At 41.0% G+C, this 19,648-nt stretch overlaps 1 protein-coding gene across 4 annotated transcripts in view; it reads left to right on the top strand.

Moving 5' to 3' along the window:
* fam110b (family with sequence similarity 110 member B) overlaps positions 1 to 19,648 on the top strand; it is a 159,669-nt gene that overhangs the window by 46,225 nt on the left and 93,796 nt on the right. For 2 of the 4 annotated variants that reach the window (XM_041190093.1, XM_041190094.1), the window contains one exon: positions 16,168 to 16,254. The exons of 1 other annotated variant lie outside the window; for it this stretch is intronic. The gene's annotated coding sequence lies outside the window, so the exon portion shown is untranslated. Of the gene's footprint in view, positions 1 to 16,167; positions 16,255 to 17,348; positions 17,400 to 19,648 lie in introns of those variants that run through there. One more of the 4 variants, XR_005943332.1, reaches the window with a different exon arrangement.

The following is a 19,648-nucleotide window of genomic DNA, read 5'->3' as shown; positions in this document are numbered from 1 at the left end:
TCTGAGGAGTCGTAAATGGTGCTGGACATTGTGCAATCATCAGCAAACATACCCACTTCTGACCTTATGATGTAAGGAAGGTTGTTGATGAAGCAGCTGAAGATGGTTGGCTGAAGACATTACCCTGAGGAACTCCTGCAGTGATGTCCTTGAGCTGAGATGACTGACCTCCAACAACCACAACTATCTTCCTTTGTGCTAGGTATGACACCAACCAGCGGAGAGTTCCCCCCCGATTCCCATTGACTCCAGTTTTGCTAGGGCTCCATGATGCCACACTGCGGCCTTGATGTCAAGGGCAGTTACTCTCACCTCACTTCTGGAGTTCAGCTCTTTTGGTTGAACCAAGGCTATAATGAGGTCCTGAGCTGAGTGGTCCTGGCAGAATCCGAACTGGGTGTCGGTGAGCAGGTTATTGTTAAGCAAGTGCCGCTTGACAGTACTGTTGATGACCCCTTCCCTTATTGATGATTGAGAGTAGACTGATGGGGCGGTAATTGGCTGGGTTGGATTTATCCTGCATTTTGCATACAGCACATACCTGGGCAATTTTCCACATAGCCAGGTGGATGCCAATGTTGTAGCTGTACTGGAACGGCTTGGATAGGGGCACAGCAAGTTCTGGAGCACAAGTCTTCAGTACTATTGCCAGAATATTGTCAGGGCCCAGAGCCTTTGCTATATCCAGTGCCTTCAGCCATTTCTTGATATCACGTGGAGTGAATCAAATTGTTCTGTCGAAGGGTCATGAGGACTCGAAACGTCAACTCTTTTCTTCTCCGCCGATGCTGCCAGACCTGCTGAGTTTTTCCAGGTAATTCTGTTTTTGTTTTGGATTTCCAGCATCCGCAGTTTTTTTGTTTTTATATTATTATTATTATTATTATGGCTGAAGACTGGTATCGGTGATGCTGGGGAACTCCAGAGAAGGCTCAGATGGACCATCAGCTCGGCACTTCTGGCTGAAAATTGTATCTTTAGTGAGAAAAGAGCCATAAATCAATTGTCGGAAAAGCCTCATGCATTTGACCATGTTTTGTGACTGGCATGGCTTATGACGTGCCCAGTAAACCTATCACATTTATTTGCAAACATTTTTATCACAAAATGGGACTGGGTGATGTAGTTATCTGGACAAATAACATGGAACCTTGGTTTAAATAGAAACCCAGATTGATAGAATGAAAGTCTAATACATCTGCTGGTAAGGCCCTGTGTGAAATAGATTTTAACAGTTATAACCTGGTTCCCATTGGGCTTAGGCCTACAGGACAAAAGTGCTTGTAAATCAACATTATATTACCAACTTTACTCAGACATCAGAGTCACTTGTGTAAGAAGTAGGAAAATGTCATATTGATGCAGCAACGAAGTTCTCTTAACTTCCTCCACTGTTTCTCAGTTTAACTCTGCATTTAACTGCTATATCTACTTAGGAGCGCTTGCTGTTGAAACTGGCTATGAAGTACAAACAAAACTAACTTCCAATTAATAACAACAATCAGAATTACATTCACTTTAGTTGCCTTAACTCAGCAGTTATAATTTCCAAAGCCTCAGTTTTTTAAGATAAAGTTTCCCCAAATTCAGTATAATTTCTCTTGCAGTTTGATTTTCAATGTTGTCATATAAATGGCTTGCATTCTGCTGATTTGAAAAATAAAGATAGTCAGCAACATAATTTAATCAAATTAGTGATTTTTTTAACAATAACTTTCAGAGCACAACAGAATTGTTGGTAAACCACGGGGTTCTGTCAAGTTAACATGTCACTGATGAGAGCTGATATCACTGGAGAGGAGCTTTCACAAAAATTAGGGTGGCTAACAACTTTCTACGATAGTTTTCAGCTCCAAAGCAGCAAATTGACTTAGGTTTTTTTAATTGTACATTGTTACAATCTTCACGGGGACTGACAACTTTTTAAAAAGAAATTCAAACTTCCAATTAATAGCTGAAAACATGACATGACCAAGATTTCATATTTAAAGACATTTACTGTAATAAAAGATGAAACACACTATCTTTCTAGGCAACTTATACTTTAAACTACAGAAGGAATACCTCCCTTATATTTAGCTGAAACTGGAAAAAAAACTTCACAGGTACACATTACATTGTCCTTTAAGTGGATATTTAATTCTCCCAAAATAAGTCCAACATGATTCTTAGCTCCTGAGGGTTTACTTCTGTTTTTTTCCCTTTCTCAGCCCGGTAAATTGTAACCCCAGAACTGTCCTTTATCGTGAGTGTATTCCTTATAGCGCAAGCTAGGCAAATCTTCCAGTTTTGTTTAACTCCTCATGAATTTGAACTTTGCAAATCAAGTATGAGCTTCCACCCTCATTCCAAAGCACTGAGCCATTGAGCCTTTTGGCCTTTAGCTGCTCCCTCTCTGTCTCTCTCTCTCAGACCCTGGCAGACTCATCTGTTTATGAGATTGTAGGAAAGCCTGTAACCCAATATTACAATTGCTTCCTCTGTACCCATACTATCGCAAAACTCATTGCCATGGCAACGTGAATCACATGGGTCTTTTATCCAGGTAGAGATGCTGAATAGCTATCCTTGAGAGCCCAACTCTGTTTCATCTTGGAACTAAATGGACAGTTTAAAGCACAACTGTTTACAACGCGACATTCTCAACACTCTTCTGGGGACTTCAGTCAATGCACTGTTAGCACATTGGCTGCTGCCATTGTCACCAAGTGTCTACACTTGCATCTTCCTCCCAGTAAAACAGCCTGGGCTTTCTTTAATCTCTAGCAACCAAATTAATCAGGCTTGCTGTCAGGCAGATTTCAGGACAGGTCGTGTGACCCCCCCCCCCCCCCCCCCCTTCATTTGACCTTAAATTAAAGACACATTCCCAAAACATAACAATTTTATTAACCTCATACAAGGAACAACATGCTGATAAAAAGAAATTAGAACTTTTGATACAAATATAATGTAATTGCTAGAGAAATATTGTCATTAAGTTATTTTAACATTTAATTTGTGTGTTTTATTAGATTTTGATTGAACTGTGTTCAGTTCAAGGGGAGAAAATTATTTTGAAATATTCCTCTAAACCAAAAGAAGATTTACCTGTATATTTCTTGTCACTAGGCCAGGATATCTAAGTGGGATGTACTCAGAAAATCTTCAAATGTGTTTATATTTGCTATAATGTGTATGTTAATGTGTGCACTTTTACGTGAAGAATACTGCTTTTTTTGAAATCTAATTGCCTGTACTTGTTTGCCACCAGGATATCCTGTCATTACATCCTTGGCACTCTGATAACACCGTAGATCATGTTGCTTTACTTCACTTCACCAGACATGCAGAAAATAAATGTCAATACATATTTTCATTTTTGTTGCCATTCTCGTGCATCTTCGTATTCAGAATTTTTGCTTCTTTAATATCAGACATTTTCTGCCATCGTAAAATGCTTATTTTTACTATGATAAAAATGGTACACCCCCTGCCAGTCAACTTCTCACAGTACTGCATGCAGGGAGTTAGGAACAACTGTCATCTTCAGATGCTGCAATGTTGAAGAGAAAGAGAACGTTTATCCAGGGTGCAGACATGCTTCCAGCTGACTGGCAAGGCAAAGAAGCTCCCACAGATCTTTTAAAATATAGCAGGTACACAGGAACACCATCACCTGCAAGTTTCCCTCCAAACCACACACCATCCTGACTTGGAACTACATCACCATTCCTTCATTGTTGCTCGGTCAAAAACCTGAACTCTCCCTAACAGCACTGTAATGGGCCAAGAAAGTGGCTCACCATCACCACCTCAAGGGGCAAGGAAAAGCAAACTAGTAGAAGATAATCACAGACTCCATCTGAAGTTTGTCAATTGTAAGTATTTTTTTATTTGGTGCAGTGCAACAGCTCCATTCACTTGGACCTTCAGAAGACTCAAAAGAATAGCATAAATTTAAATGGAGGGCCTGCAGTCCGAGTAAAACTGGCTGAAAGAAGCCAAAAAGGAGACAATACTAAACAGTCCAAAGTGAAAATCTTAGATCCTTGATGGAATGAAGTAAACTTGTGGACAGTGTGGAATCAGCTTGGAATGTCAACAAATCAATATCCAGGTTCTGAGTCAGTTGTAGAGAGGGAGTGGATCCAGGAGCCATCCAAGGGGCAGAGCATCATTGGAGCAACGGTGGACGTTGTCCAGTGGAATTGGAGGGTAGAACTGCATGGACTGCAGCGGTTCAAGAAGGCAGCTCACCACCAACTTCTCAAGGACAAATAGGGATGGGCAATAAATGCTGGCCTAGCCAGTGAAGCCCACATCCTGTGAATGAATTTTTAAAAAATAGGAGCAGTGAATAATGAGGCAGCAGAGTTTGGTTCTGCAGTCTATCAGAGCAGTGTGCACCAACTATTCTGATGGATCAGCAAAAGAATAATGAGCACAAGGAGGGAAATCCAAGGATCAAGAGCAGTTAAGACCATGCAGCCAGGCGACGATGAAGGGTAAACCCATGGGATCAGTACAGGTGACTCTGCTGGTCCAGGGAACAGCTGTACAGTGGCGATGAGCAGATTATCAGGAAGAGTGGGAGCTCACTGAAGAATGATAAAGGAATTCTGATGGACAAATGAAGTAGAACAATGTCAATGGCCATGGAAGTCAAGCCTGCAGCAGAAAAGTAGAGATATTCAGCAATATTGAGAGCAGGATGGGAACCAGATGGAATGGGCCATCTGGGAAAAGGGAAAAGTCTGAGCAGTGGAGTGAAAACTGACCCATGTGCTGAGATAAGATAGTGGAGTAGAGCCAGTTCAGCAAAGTACGTAGTCATAGTAGAAAGTGGTAGCAAAGGTGAAAAGTTCAGATATCAGTAGAAAAAGTACCTGGAAGAAAATGTATTTCAACACAGGACCCAATACAGCAGCAGCGATCAGCTGAGAAGCCAGCAGTGCACTTGAGTACAGTGCTGAACTCAGCAGCAAGTGAGGGATGGGCATTGGAGGCTGAAATATGTAGCTTAACATTTGAAAATATAAACTGGCATAGTAGAGTCACAACATTCAAGGAATGCTGTTTAGTGGAGTAGTGGTGTCCAGGGTCCAGGAAGGCAAATATGATTTGAAATGTGGAGAGTCCTAGCGGTCAAAAAAAAGTACAGGTAAAAATACAGAAAAAAAATATTTTCAAGGGAAAGGACTGGAAATGTGTTCAATAGATAACTTTTAACTTATAGCTGCAATTGGGGATTGAGCTAAACTGTGTTTCTTGTTGGGAGCAGGCAGTCTTAACTAGTGTGGAGGGGGCTGAAATGGGAATGGAAGGGGAAGGGCAAAGGATTCCAATGCACAGCTCGGATTGAATTGCAATTCATTTGGAAGCCACCAGCCCAAGAGCTGTCTGAACACTCCTTGAAGTAAATTTTCTGGACAAAATTCAAATGCAGAGCTCTGGACTTTTATTGCCCTATTTTGAAACGTGATGGGGACGCTGGTATCTTTTTGCACAGTTCTTTCTCAGTGCTGGTGTATTCTAGGTGTGTTCTAACCCTTGGATTTCTAAGTGATTCCTCAGGGAACTAAATAGGTAGGTTCCTTTGCAGAGAAGTGCAATATATTTTTTGTGGGTTATGCACTGTCCTGCAGTAGGGATAAGTCTGTCACTTGACTTGCTCTGTCCTCATTCACATAGGGAAATTTGACCACTTATGCATATATCTGTAAGCTGCTAATGTCTGAAACATATATTCTAGGAAGGATCGCTGCCTTCAGGGGAGACATTTGGAGAAAGTGGTACTGTATATTGTAAGAGTGTGCATAGATTGTGTAACCCAATTATTGAACTTCAAGCACTCCCGGGTTTACCTTTAAAAAAATTATACTAAGTTGCTCGTAGTTCCTCATTATTATTACTCATTGAGGCAAATAAAAATAAAATTGAACCTCATTAATAATTGTTGCATAAAGATAACCATAACCAGTTGCATTGTTGATCCAATTTTCCACACTCTGTTACTAAAACCTCTAGAACACCATAACATTTTGGTCACTTTTTAGAAAGACTTAGTTTATTTTACTCTGAACCCTTCTTAATATTTTAGTTACTAGAAGATACTAAATATAAACCATGTGGTTTTGCCTTCTTAGGAGGATGTCAACATTGTTCAAGTCTTATTCCAAGTTATTACATTTGAGACAAAAATAAATACCTGGAAAAACTCAGCAGGTCTGGCAGCATCTGTGGAGAGGAACACTGTTTACGTTTCAACTGTGTCCGTATGACTCTTCAACAGAACTAAGTAAAAACAGAAAAGAGGTGAAATATAAGCTGGCTTAAGGGGTGGTGGGAAGTTGGGGGTGGGGGGTGGGGGGGAAGGGGTGGTAGAGCTGGATAGAGAGCCAGTGATAGGTGGAGATAGCCAAAAGATGTCATGCAAACTGGAGGAACAGCACCTCATCTCCCGACTAGGCACTTTACAGCCTTCCGGACTGAATATTGAGTTCAACAATTTTAGATCATGAACTCCCTCCTCCATCCCCACCCCCTTTCCGAACCCCGCCCCCCCTTTTTTTTCCAATAATTTATATAGATTTTTCTCTTCCCACCTATTTCCATTACTTTTAAATGTATTTCCATCCATTGTTTTATCTCTACCTTTTAGCCTATTTCGATCCCTTCCCTTCACCCCACCCCATCCTCACTAGGGCTATTTGTACCTTGCTTGTCCTGCTTTCTACCCTTAATTAGCACATTCCTTAGATAATATCACCACTTTCAACATCTCTTTGTCCTTTTGTCTATGACATCTTTTGGCAATCTCCACCTATCACTGGCCCTCTAACCAGCTCTACCCCCCCCCCCCCCCCCCAAACACCTTAAGCCAGCTTATATTTCACCTCTTTTCTATTTTTACTTAGTTCTGTTGAAGAATCATTTGGACTCGAAACGTTAACTGTGCTCCTCTCCGCAGATGCTGCCAGACCTGCTGAGTTTTTCCAGGTATTTTTATTTTTGTTTTGGATTTCCAGCATCCACAGTTTTTTTGCTTTTATTACATTTGAGATTTGGTTGAATACAAAATAGAGAAAATTAAAACTTCTTACGTTTTAAAATGTTCATGTTTCTTGAATCATCCACTTCCCTTCAGAAAAACAGAACTGACATGTTCTTAAATCAGTTTCTGGTAATCTTCCATAATTATAAATGAAAAGATAATTCTGTTCTTTTGAAAAATTTGAACAAGTCAAAAACCACTATGAGATCCTTTTTACGATCCCAAATATCAACTTAAAGTTAATATTTTTAAAATAAATTGCAGCAGTTTAACCAGCTACCTCATAAAACTTTAAAAGGTAGAGAAGCAGAAAAAGGTCTTTAAAAGTGGGAGGGCAGGTTGGTTAAAATTACAGAAAGATGCAATGGGATGCCAGATAAATAGACCACAAAAACTTAGAGGTAATACCAAACAAAATGTAAATGATGGAAGTGTAAAATTACGACGAGATATTGGCAGGCTAAGTGGGCAAAACTGTCACAAGTGGTTTTCATTATAGGCAAGTATGAAGTCACCCACTTTAGACCAAAAAAAGATAGAACCCAGTTCTTTCTAAATGGTGAAAAGCTGGAAACAGTGAGGGTCCAAAATAATTTGGGAATCCGGGTATGTAGAACATTAAAACGAAATAAACAGGTATGGAAAATAATCAAAAAGGCTAATGGAATGCTGGACTTTATATCTGGAGGACTAGAATTCAAAGGTTATAAGTCTTGCCACAGCTATACAAAGCCTCAGTAGGAACACATCTGGAGTAATGTATACAGTTTTGGGTGTAATAACTTGGGAATGATATATCGGCCTTGGAGGGAGTGAGGTGTAGACTCACCAGAATGATACCTGGCCACTTAAGGGTTAAATTATGAGGAGATATTACACAAACTAGGGGTATATTTCCTGGAATTTAGAAGGCTGAGGAGTGATTTGATCAAAGTTTTCAAGATCTTATAAGGAACTGACAGAAATTATTTCTAATGGTTGGAGAGTCTAGGACTAGGGCACATAGTCTAAATTGACCACAGGAGTGAAATTAGAAAACATCTCTTCCACAATTGGTGCTTGATCGGTTGTTAATATTAAATCTAAGATTGATGGATTTCTGTTAGCCAAATGTATTAAAGGGACGTGGGACAAAGAGTACATGGAGTTAGATTGCAGATCAGCAATCATCTCATTGAACGGTGGAATAGGGTCAAGGGCTAAATGACTTCCTCCTGTTCCTATGTTCATTTATTTTATACTGCAGTTAAAACCCATATCTAGTTTTGTACAATCTACTATTAGGAAAAATATCCAGGCACTGGCGAGCATGCAGAAGAGGTATACCAAAATGATCACAAATATGAGAGACTTTAGTTAAGAGACTAAAGGAACTGGGACTCTTCGTTAGAGCAGAGAAAATTTTAAAAATCGATGGAGATGTTAAAGTTCATAAAGGATTTGGAAAAGCTAAATAGGGAAACGCTGTATCTTGCTGGTTGGTGATAGATTTAAGATTATCATCAGAAGAATGAAGGGAGAATTGGAAAATATTTTTTACAGACTGTTATTACGAAAAGGCATTTTATTTTTCTTAATTTGTGTGGTGTTCCCATGCGTCTACTGCCCTTGTCCTTCTAGGTGATAGAGGTTAGGGTTTGGAAGTTGCTGTCGAAGGACCCTGGTTGAGTTGCTACAGTGTATCTTGTTTGTGGTACACACTACTGCTACTGTGCTCCTGCGTTTGGGGGAGTGAAGGTTTAAGGCAGTGTTTAAGGCCGATCAAAGCGGGCTACTTTGACCTGGATGATGTTGAGATTGAGTATTGTTGGAGTTGTGTTCATCCAGGTAAAGGGAGAGTATTCTATCATACTCTTGAATTGTGCCTTGTAGATGGTGGACAGTGTTTGGGGAGCCAGAAGATAAGTTACTGATTGCAGAATTCCCAGCCTCTTACCTGCTCTTTTCTGACCAGGAACAGTTGTGGTAGTAGAATTCATAATCAGTTTTGAAAGAAAAATGGATAAATGTTTCAAAGACACAAAATGTGGAAGAGAATGTTGAAAGTGCATGAGAATAGGACTAGATGAATAACTTACTTTTTGACTTACAAATCATCTGAGAGGATCCAGGGTCACTTGCTCTGATGCCAACCTCACATGGTTGCAAGCTAACTCTAGTCACACCAGTCCAAATAAGATGTTATTGCAGTGTGACCAAGAAAGTTATGAACAGCGATAAGGATTGGTATAGACTGTCTGGAACTCAAGAAGGAACTCAAGAATAGGTTAGTAGCCTTGTATATTAACTTAGACTTTGACTTATTTCTTATTTAAAAGTATATTGGAACTTATACAATATTAGCTTTTTATTAGGACAAATTTAAATATTTTTTTAAGTTAGGTTTACTGCAAAGAAAAGCTAAACACTAAAGAAGCTCTGAGTTGATCAAGGGCCTTTTCTTTTTAAAAAAAAGTCACTGACCTTGCTGACTTAATAAGTTGTACATAGATATTGTTACGATCGCCATTGAGATTGAAAACTTTTAAAAGAAAGGAATTCCCATGAAGCCAACAGAAAGAAAATCAGGGAACAAGATTCACTCCTTAAAAGTTTCACTGTAACAAACTAACTAAAACCAACTTAATTCAAATATTAATTAACAGGTAAAGGATACTTCAAATAAAAAGATAAATTTCACTTCAATTAGTCAGTGCACCAAAGATCGGCTCAAGAAGTTACAAGCACTCACGTTAGCACAAATTACAAATGTGGGACCACATGCAATCAGTCTTTCCAACTCTGCCTTCATTTTGTAGGATCTCTCGCTCCCAAGCCAATCATTTCAGCCCTTGAGTTGCATTTACCAGCAGCCATATTCCCTCTGAAGTCCCAGGACATGAGTACCACCAACAAAGCACACATCTGTGAACCCTCTCTCTCTCAGGTCATGACAAACACGATGGCACAGAATCCCCAGAGACTTCCTTCTTCGATCCCCTTAAACGGTCTTGTGGGCTCCGGCAATACTGACAGCAGCAGCGAGTTTTGTCCAATCCACAATCCCTTGGTTTTCCTATCTACTGTTCTCTGCTCTTTCCAGCTGTATAAAACACAGTAACGTGGGGTTGAATTTTTGCTCCTGAGTTGGGAGCACAGAGCTCAAGAGAAAATGTCCCAAAAGGTCAGATTTTTGTTCTGCGGTGGGGCAGGTGCTAACTGGAGTCTGGTCTGCACCCCCCACAAAGAAAGTCAAGGGAGCCACAGGAGCTGCTGAGTGCTGAGGAGGGCTGATTAAAAGGCCTGACTCAGTGCTCTGGAACATTGTTTCAGTTGTGAATAAAAACTGTAAAACCAAAAACAGCCCTCATGCCTCATAGCCTTTCTCCTCCCACACACCCCCTATGCTCCATCCATGTCAACTCTTGCCACCTTATGCCCCTTAACCTACCCCAGTGGACCCATCCCATACATGCCAACATGACCCCCACTCATCTCCAAGGCCCTTTATAGTCCTTATGCCAACTTAATGCCAACCCATGCACTCACCCACCACCCTTTGCCCCTACACTTCACCCAGTGTCTACCATGGGCAGACCTCAGGAGCCAAGATGAAATAAAATAAAGTTCTGAGTATCAATTTCAGCTTTCACTATACTTAAAAAAACACACTCATTGACATAAGTCCATTCAATACAATTAAATACCTTCAAGTAGTTAATCCCTTATAAAAACAAATACTTGTATCCATAGCCACATATCGAAGACAGCTAATCCCTTTATAACCATTTAAAGCTGTCAATCAAACTGTGAACTTACAGGCCCCCACTGTGATAATGATAGGTCATGGAAGCAGCCAAGCAGCACTAATCCTGTAACGATAGTAGCCAGGTTTATGTCAAAAAACATCTATTAAATTGCTAGCACCATTTTTTTTTCAACTGCAGGCTGGCTGGTATTTTTTCAAAATTTAAATAGTAGGAGACTTAAATCACCTGACAGTTCAGAGCTTACCCACTTTTTACTTACATTCATGTCTACTCTTAACACTCCCAAAGGAGTACCTTACCTCCCCAGAGAACTGAACAACATTCAGACCTTTGAGTCTAAAGCCCATGAGTCGTGTTTCTGAAACTTTGATGATCAAAATTGCTTCCGTTTGAAGACAGCTGCTACCTTCGTGAACTGTGGATGTGTGAAATACCACCCACCCCCACCCTGTACCTCCCTACCCCGGCCCATAGAAATAGTGCGTGTCAGGTTTTGATGTGGGACTTCCAGGTTCAGGACTTCAACACTATTTTGGCTGAAACGTGGAGCCCTTCTGACTTTATGAAATTTCAGACCATAGTCCCTTCTCTATTCTGAGGCCTGTTTCAACACCAGGATTTGTTTGAAGACTGCCAAATAGAAAACTGATCCATTTGGAGAGAACCTTGCTTGGTTCCTTTTTACATGAATTCTCAGTGTGTTCTGAACTGCCAAACAGATAGCACTGGTTGACCCAAACCCTCTGCAATTAGCTTTTGATTTGCCTTTTGTTTCTTAGCTGTTCATCCCCATGGCAATGTGGGTATTTCTTGGAAGCTAATGATTTCATAATCAGGATACAATTATCCCTCTTTCAGAATATTCCACAGCCCACTTTGGTCTTAAAGGGATATCACACAACGTGAAAATATATGCTTGCCAAAGTACATGCGTCACACATGTTCCTCCCTCAAAAGGAAAATGCCTTAATAAAATAAAGATTTTTTTCACAACTCTTTCAAAATACAGCACATTTTAATATTATTAACACTTTATCTGTACAGTAATTAAGGTAGTTATTAATGTTTTTCCTTTGTCACATTTTACAACTAAACATTTTGCATTGGCAACACCATAAGGCTTAACCTAGAACAAAACTAGTTGTCAATTTTGGTTGGTTTCAAACTTCAACTTGCATGGGTCCTTTGGGCCCCAGTGCTCTAGCATTCAAGAGTTTATTTTATAACTGATTCGCTTTCTTTCAATCTTCTCGAGATCTCCTTTCCCATTCCATATAATCGTTCCAGTGTTTCCATGTCCTTGGTTAACAGGTTATATGTTAACTTTGCATTCCTCATGTTTTTTAAAATCTGCATAGGATTGTGTACCTTTGGACCCTGGGCTAACATTTGTGATGGATTCAAAGGTTTTACAATTTGTTTAGTCTGGTTAACCTTGTCATAAACAACATTGCTGATTACTGGCTTTTGAGGGTTGGCTGTTGTGAACTGGAACTTGAGAAGAAATTCCCTGTCATACTGCTTCTTACCCTAGGTACTTAGCAATTTCTCCTGCTTCTCTTCCAAGCAGACATTAGATATTACCCTTGGGGCTTTCTTTAGTGCTAGTTTCAAAGCTTATAGCTTTTAAAACAAGTTCTGAACAATTCCGCTTAGATTTTGACACCTGAGGCTGGATTTTATTATTGCCCACTTTTGCTTAGCGTCCACTTAATGCCCTGAACCTGCTTCCACTACCATAATACGTTGGGCAGTGGCAGGCGAGCAAGAGTGGGAAGGCCGTTTTATTTTAACAACTTTGGTGAAAATGCAGGAGGAAGGTGGGCATGTCATCATTCAGGCGTTGCCCTGTGACATTGGTATTCTTCACCACCCGGCCACCGGCCCACCAACTTTGTGCATCCAAAACCTTGGATGTCCTGGGACCTATCTGGGTCTAGTGTCCATCTTCAATCTCCATTGGTCTCATCGCAGTCCAAGCATTGCCTGCCACTGGTCTGGTGCTCAGATTTGGCTGGTAGCTCTGAAGGGCAGGACTTCCTCCCACTGAATCGTGAAGGTCTGACCCTCAGTGTGATTCAGCTGCCTAGAGCATGTTATTGCTGGAGGATGGCCTTTTTTAAAGCCTGTCAGTTTGAAACTTGACTTTTCTTGCTAGGTGGGAGGTTGATTTGGAGGAAGCCCCCCTTCCCCCCACCCTCCCCTCCGCCCCCCCCCCCCCCCCACCCCAAAAAAAAAAGCCGATCCCACTACCCTCTTTAAGACCCAGCTCATGAACTCAATTTTTTTCCCTTTCTGCAGGTTTTTTATTGTTGGAATCTCTGAAAAAAATGTCAGCCAACCAAACATCCAAATTGTTGTGAAGGCCAATTGAATTCACTCCACCCTGTTTAAATGCAGGATCATTTTTCTGCCGAATAATGACCTCTTTAGCTGCTTTAAAAACTTCATTGAGGTTATTTTGCTGTTCAGATGAGAGTTTGATAAACCTTTTTATTCAGTCCACTAATCCTCTGCTGTTTCTTTGTATTCTACTGAACTTGATCCTTGTCCAATTCTATTTTGAAAAAGTTGTCATTTCCTCTTTCTGAAGTTCTATCTTGCGTTCAAGAGCATGTATTTGTTCCTACAGCTCTGTGGTGTTAACACTGTACCTGGCATTTCCATTTGCTACCGAAGTATGCCTTTCCTTTGTCTCATCGTTAGCTGTGAATATTGTCTGTATCTGCGTTGCAACATCTTGTGCATGCTTTCTCTGCATTTTTATTTCAGGCAGTTTTACAACTTCTCCAATGGTCATTAACTTTGCTCTTAAAGGGATATTGCACAAAAAGAAAACAATGCTTCCCAAAGCACATGGGTCATCACAATATTGAAGTGTGATCATCTGCAGACTTAAAGCTCCCTGTCCTGTCAGTGTAACAACTACTACCTTATCCTTTAAACCCAAGGAACACAGACTTTGAAGTTTATAGTGGACAACTGGTTCAATCATGAGATTTAGTTAAAATACATAGAGCACAATTGGATCCTGCTTTCTCCTCACTATTCTAGGATCATCTAGAATGCAAAGAGTTAACACCCAGCTTCTCTTCTGCATTACAGACCGACTTCTTAAACCCTTTACTTCTGTCCCCTCCACCCTCACCTCAATAAGCATGAGCAGCTAATGGACATTTTTTTTTGTTACTGAGATAGAGACCATTTGCCCTGGATTCCACCTTGTCCCAGCCCTGAATTCTCTTTCTTTAGTTTTTGTCCCTCCTTTGAACCCTCTCTGAGCCCATCTTGTCCATGAATTTCACCACTTATCCCCCTCAATCTTATACCCACCAAACTGCAGACTACCCAGCTTCCAATCCTGGGCCTCCTTAGCTGGTATTAACATTTCTGTCTCCTTGGATACTGACCTCCTCCCCTTCAAATCTGTCCCTTCTTCAAAAAATCCCCTACCACTTCCTCTCCTTGTAAACTAGTTCCCCATCTCCAACCTCCCCTTTCAAAGTCCTTAAATGTGTTGTCGCTTCCCAGATCGTTCTCACCTTCTCAAAACTACACATTTAAACTTCTCCAGTAAGGTTTCCACCTCTACCATGGTACTGAAATGGCTCTTATCAAAGTCTCAAATTACATCCTATGTGATGACAATGTTAGAAATGCAGGTCCCTTTAAGAGTAAACCAGAGTGAATTGAGAGCAGGTGATGCTCATTGAAGCCTGCACTTAAGAGCTGGGTTTTTCCCTGGTAAGGGGTTTTTTGCTTCTGGACAGGGAAAGGATCCAGAAGGAAAGGTTGGAAACTGGTATTTGTATAGTTTAACAATAAAACAGTTGTGATTCACTGAATGTCTTCTGCTGCCTGATTCAGTAAATGGATATCCACCTATTAAACGTGGCTGTGACTGTGGTAACCTATTCCTCCTCACCTTTCTTGGTTTGTATGTTTCACCGTGTTCTCTTCCTCCAACACCTCCTATATTTTGTAACAGAGTGAGACTGCCCTCTGGAGTTTCCACACCACCCCCTCCCCATCCCCCTTGTTTCTCATCTGCATGTTGCCATTCAGTGACATGACCCAAAATTGAAAGTCAGGTTCCATATGTACGCTGACGGCACCCCACTCTAGCTTACTCCCACTTCTCTCTAACCCTCTTCTATCCCTGCTTTGTTATGCTGCTTGTCTGACACCCAGTACTAGATGAGCAAAAACTTCCTGCAATTAACATTAAAACTGATGCCTGTGTCTTTAGCAGTCCTTCCTTAACATTTTTCCAATGTGATGACATTTTAATGCCTCAGACTTTGTGTGATCCCAGTGAAAATTGGCAGGCGGGGGGGTGTTTTAGCCTTGCTGAGTCGGGGAGGGGTCGGTGGTGGTGAAGGGGATTTTAAAACTGCTGAAAGCAGCAGGCAGCGGTTGTATCAGTAATCGGTCTCAGAACAGACAATTAAGCCACGCCCACTGACAGAAAAAAACCACAAACTTTTAAAGGGACCTCGCAGCTGTCAAGACTCAGTCCGAACTCCAAGCCTGGCATTGCTGCCTTGGAGCTCGCGGTCCCAAAATCTCATCCCTGTGCACGGTTTGAGTACCCCTGGTTTTTGGTGTCCGCCACAAATTCCATTCCCTGGTCACCACATCCATCCCCCCTCCCTGGCAAATGCCTGAGGTTGAACCAGATCATTAATAACCTTTTGTCTTTTATTTCACCTTGAGCTGAGCTTCTGACCCCTTATCCTGACTATCCAAGACTGCCTACTTCCATCTCCATAACACGAATGTCTGTCGCTCTGCCTCTGCTCATCCTCTACCAAAACGATCATCCTTGTTACCTTTAGACATTCGGTGCTGTACTAGCTGGCCTCCCACCCTCTGTAAACTTGAATACATCCCAAACTCTGCTGCCTGTATCCTAATTCACACCCAGTCTCGATCACCCAATACCCAAACCTCGCAGACCTGCATTGGTTCCCGGTCAGGCAATGCTTTAAATTTTAAAATTGTCATCCTTGTTTTCAGATCTTTTCTTGGTGCATCTCTGTAACTTCTTCCAGCTCTGTAGCCCTCCCAAGATCTCTCCAATTGTGGCCTATTGCATATCTTCAATTTTAATCACTTTACTATTGGCAGCTATGTTTTCAGCTGTGTAGCCTCTAAACTCTGGAATTCCCTCTCTAAATCTTTCAACCTCTCTACCCCTCTCTTCTCCTTTAAGATGCTCCTTGAAACCTACCTCCACTTGTCTTTTATGTGGCTCAGCGTGAAGCTTTATGTTCTGTGAAGTGGCTTGGAATGTTATATTATGTAAAAGCTCATATATAAAAATTATGCAAATAAGGGATGACAATTTTATTAGCTCTTGTTTGTGTTTTTTTTGTTTAGATCCTCTTTTCTAAGGATCTCATAAATTGCAGTGTATAGAGAAAGCAAAGTGCTCCAAACCACCACCTGCCTGTTACTGTGCTTATGGTAAGTTGGTATTATTGGACTGCATCTTTTAAACTGTTATTTTAGGCCTAAAGCTACTTGTGTCGTCTGCCAGCTGAATTAGGAAAGACTTGCAGGCACACTTGCCTTGGTCTGGTATCGTAAGAATTTTCTCATGTAATTCTCCTTCCCAATCTGCCTGCCATTCATGCACACTAAATGTCACACCTGTCACCAGTTAGGAGGTAACAGCAATGAATGGTTCTCAAATTGTTGTTTAACTGTTTATTGTGTTTCCCTTTTTGTGCTGTCAGTAATTACCATTTGGTATGCTTTGAAATGCTTAGAAGTATTGTTGAGACAGCAGGATTCTACCATGGCTTAGAGGCTCACTAGGCCCAACCACAGTCAGAAATAGAGCTGTAGCACTCTAATTCCTTGACTCCGCTTGCCACCAGCAAGGCTGGAATCCAGCGCCAGGGCCTTGTAATTTCAGCCTTTGTAGGCAAAATGTAACAGGCCTGTTTGTAAACTAGTAGCATGCATGAAAATAAATGTAACTGAAGTGTGATGCTGTAATGTGCTGCAATACACAAAGCTTTGTAAAGAAGTTCAGAATGCTCACTTAGATTTTGTTTTTGCTTTGTATTCAAGTATCCAGATTAAATAATTACTACAAGCATACTGATGAAACATTGCCTGTTAACCTGATTGGCTGTATTGCATGTAACTCTTTCGAGTACAAACCCGTTTCCATCTGTTTCAGATGAAGTTACATTTTTTCATAGTTTGCCATTGTGAGATTTGAACTCTTGATCTTGGGGTTACGAACCCAGTACCATAACCACTTGGCTATTTAGGCCAAGCCTGTATTGCATGTAGATGCATTTGGAAGTAGCTATGTCAATTTAATTAAAATGGCTGCTTTTTCTATAAGTTGAGATGGCAAACCAAGGCCCTGTGTGCCTTCACAGGCCATAAAAGGTCATGTAGGAAAGAGGAGTTCGGTTGGTGGCCTGGCTAGCATTTATCCCATGTCCAGCACCACCAGAACAGATTATTTTGTCATTTATTTTGGCAGTGTTTGTGACATTTTGTTGTATAAAAGTTGCTCCTATATTTCTGAATTATATCAGGCTGTTAAAGAGAGCCAGGGAGGAAAAGTGGATACTCTGAGGATCATTTTCCAATCCTCACTAGATACAGGTAAGGTACCAGAGGACTGGCAGTCAGCAAACATTGTACCATTATTTAAAAATAGTGCGAGTGGTTATAGGCCAGTCAATCTGACTTCTGTGTTGGGCAAATTATTAAAACCAACTCCGAGACACAGGATAAACTGTCAATTAGAAAGGAACAGATTAATCAGGGATAGTCAGCATGATTTTGTTAGGGGAAGATCATGACTTACTAATTCAATTGTATTTTTTGAGGAAGTAATAAAGAGCATTGATGAGGGTAGTATAGTGGATGTTGTGAATATGGATTTTAGTATGGCGTTTGACAAGGTCCAAGTGACAGACCAGCCAGAAAAGTAAAAGCCCAGTGGATACAGAGGAATGTGATGAGTTGGAACCAAAATTGGCTCAGCGACAGGAAACAAAGTCGTAGTTGATGGATGTTTTTGCAAATAGAAAACGGCTTCCAGTGGTGTTCCACAGGGCTCAATGTTGGGCCCCTTGCTGTAGTTGTATATATATATTAATGATTTGGACTTGAATATGGGGGACTATGATTGGGAAATTGCAGATGACACAAAATTTGGCTGTGTAGGTGATAGTGAAAAGGATAGCTGTTGTCTCCAGAGTGATATCAATGATTTGGTTGAGTGGGTGGAAAAGTGGCTAATTCAATCTGGAGGTGTGTGAGGTAATGCAATTGGAGAGGGCAAACAAAGCTAAGGAATACACAATAAATGGGAGGATAAAGGGAGGGACAGAGGAAATGAGAGAGTTTTGAGTGCATATCCACAGGCCCCTGAAGGTGACAGGACAAGTGGATAAGGTGATAAAGGAAGAATTTGGAACGCTTTCCTTTATTGGATGAGATACTGAATACAAAAGCAGGGATGTAGTGTTGGAACTGTCCAAAATGCTGGTTAGGCCACCGCTGCAATTTGGTGTACAGTTCTGGTCGCCACATTACAGGAAGGATATAATTGCTCTGGAGAGAGTGCAGATAGGCTTACAAGGATGATGCCAGGGCTTGAAAATTGCAGCTATGAGGAAAGATTGGATAGACTGGGTTGTTTTCCTTGGAACTGAGGAGGCTGAGGGGTGACCTGATTGAGGGGCCTAGATAGAGTAGACAGGAATGTCTAGTCTCCCCTAGCAGAGAGGTCAATTAGCAGGGGGCACAGATTTAAGGTAATTGGTAGAAGGATTAGAGAGACATGGGGAAAAACTTCTTCACCCAGAGGGTGGTGGTTGTTTGGAATTCACTGCCTGGTTTGGTGGTGGAGGGAGAAACCCTCAATTTAAAAGGTGCCTGGACCTGCACCTAAAGTGCTGTAACCAGCAAGGCTATGGACTAGGTGCTGAAAGGTGGGATTAAAAATGGACAGGTATTTTTTTTTAATGTTTTGGCTGGTGCAGACACGATGGGCTGAATGGTTTCTTTCTGTGCTGTAACCTTTCCGTGGTTCAATGGTTTTACATTATAGCAATGACTACAGTCCATTTTTTTTTAAAGTACTTCATTAGCTATTCTTTGGGACCTTGGGATCATTTGCATCTAGCTTTTCAAAGAATCTCATCAATTCTCTTCAATACAAGCAACAACTTGTATTGATATCGTACCTTTAATGCAGTCAAACATCTCCAGGTGCTTCACAGGAGTGTTATTAGTCAAAAATTGATGCCGAGCCAAAGAAGAAAAACATTAGTACAGGTGACCAAAAGCTTAGTCAAAGTGGAAATTTTTAAGAAGTGTCATAAGGGAGCAGAGAGAGTTGAAGAGGCATAGGAGAGAATTCCCTTAAGGCCTTAATGACTGAATGACACAGCTGGTAAAGGAGGTTGGTGCCCAAGGCCAAAATTTGAGAGATGCATAGTTCTCTGTGTGTTGCAGGGCTGGAAGAGGTTACAGATATAGGGATATGCAAATAGTCCATGATTAGGTTTTTAACGTGATGAGAATTTCAAAATCAAGGAGTTGTGGACTAGGAGCCATTGTGGATCATTGTACACCTATCCCCCACTGTAAGGCTTTGGTTTTGGTGAGTTGTTGTATTGTGCGACTGCATCTTTTAAACCATATTATTTTCATCTTGACGTTGTGAAAGGTATTTTTTTTCTTTATTTTCTTAATGAATGTTGCGGCTGGGGCTTTAAAGACCTTGAGTTCTGAGCTAATTCAGTTTATCCTCTTTACATTCACCATGCTGGGGATCAGCTAATGAAGGCCTTCAACAATCTGACAACTACTCTATTCCCAC

The sequence above is a fragment of the Carcharodon carcharias genome, chromosome 6 (assembly GCF_017639515.1).
Source record: "Carcharodon carcharias isolate sCarCar2 chromosome 6, sCarCar2.pri, whole genome shotgun sequence".
Lineage (NCBI taxonomy): Eukaryota > Metazoa > Chordata > Chondrichthyes > Lamniformes > Lamnidae > Carcharodon > Carcharodon carcharias.
The sequence above is the reverse complement of the archived record's forward strand: the minus strand, read 5'-3'. Positions and strand labels throughout refer to the sequence as shown.